Genomic DNA, 1,339 nt, shown 5'->3' with positions numbered 1-1,339 from the left:
CCACCAGGCTCCCTCCCACCCCCGCTAGCCTGAGGAGGGCCGGGCCCAGGCCCCAGGCTGTTCTGCCCCACATGCTCTCAGGGGGACGCACCAGCCAGGGCTGAGGCAGCCCCAGGCTCCGCAGGGGCCTCGGCACACATGTGGTGGGGACTCGGGGGAGGTGCACAGAGCCTGAGGCTGGGGCAGTCTCCAGGTCTCAGGGGCTCTGCTAGGAAATGGAGGGATAGGAAGCGTACACACTTGGAATTTCAAGAATGTCAGCTCGGCCCAAGCCAGGATTTGGAAGGCAGCTTATTCTCCCCGCCCCGTGCTCCGAGTAAACAACTCCTGCAGGCAGGAACAGGGGCAGGACAGGCCCTGGACCCTCCTCCAGGAAGCCTCCGGGCCCCCACCCACTCCCCAGGGCCCACCCTGCTAACATCCCGGACCCTCCGGCCTCCCTCACCTCCACAGCCACCAGCAGCCTCCGCAGCTGAGCCTGGCTCTGACCCCAGGCCACCGTTACTCACGGCCCCTGTCCTGCCCCTCTGCCCAGAGCAGGATGTGCGTCCACTCATCCTGGGGGGAGGGGGTCAGGGAAGGGAAGTGGCCTCCGCTCGTGGCTCTGCACGTGGCTGGGTGGGGTATGACAAATGCCACTGGGGAAGCTGCCCGGGGCCCTGGCCAGGGTGGGAGCAGAAATCCCAAGTGTGCAGTGGATCTGGCCAGCACCACTCTGGACCCAGAAAACCCTTCATCCTCCCCTGCAACTAAGACAGACCCAGCATTGCCCTGAGAAAGCGGCAGCTGATGCCTGGAACCCAGCACAAGTCCCACCCCAGCTGGAAGCCCCAGCCCAGAGCCCCTCCATGGGTGCCACTTTGCAGCCCACCCACCCCCCACAGCCCACCTGGTACCTCCAAGGAGTCTTCTTTGCCTCCTACTGCTACACCGACCCCCCATTTCCTCACCCCCACCCCAGGGGCACAGCAAGAAGGGTACTGGTGCCAGCCCCCCCGCACTCCCTCCGAGAGACACGGGCTCCCCGACCCTCGTCCTCCGTAGGCCCTGAGCTCCAGGGCAAAGCAGAGCTGCGGCCTTCAGCGGGTCCTGCCAGTGCAGCCTCCGGGAGTCTGCCCAGGGGTCCCCTGTGCCGGGGTCTTCAAGGTTCAGTTCAAAGAGCACCTCTTCCAGGACGCCCTCCTCGTCCTCCCTACCAGGCCCCCTCTCCCCGTGCTCAGAGGCGCGTCTCAGCGTCGGGACGGCGAGTAGCCCAGCAGAGCCGGGACCGGGGAGGGCGCACCCCGACCCCTTCCTGGGAAGGAGCGGAAAGAACGCGGACAGGAGCCCGGGGCGGGGA

General features: G+C 66.8%; 1 protein-coding gene across 7 annotated transcripts in view; it reads right to left on the bottom strand.

The window, feature by feature from the left end:
• Positions 1–1,339, bottom strand: part of TSPAN4 (tetraspanin 4) — a 35,471-nt gene that overhangs the window by 29,885 nt on the left and 4,247 nt on the right. Inside the window, exon 1 of one of the 7 annotated variants that reach the window (XM_011930024.1) lies at positions 446–560. The exons of 4 other annotated variants lie outside the window; for them this stretch is intronic. The gene's annotated coding sequence lies outside the window, so the exon portion shown is untranslated. Of the gene's footprint in view, positions 1–29; positions 314–445; positions 561–1,339 lie in introns of those variants that run through there. 2 more of the 7 variants (XM_011930028.1, XM_011930025.1) reach the window with 2 other exon arrangements.

The sequence above is a fragment of the Colobus angolensis genome, unplaced genomic scaffold, assembly GCF_000951035.1.
Source record: "Colobus angolensis palliatus isolate OR3802 unplaced genomic scaffold, Cang.pa_1.0 Scaffold84, whole genome shotgun sequence".
Lineage (NCBI taxonomy): Eukaryota > Metazoa > Chordata > Mammalia > Primates > Cercopithecidae > Colobus > Colobus angolensis.
This window is presented reverse-complemented; position numbering and strand designations above follow the sequence as displayed.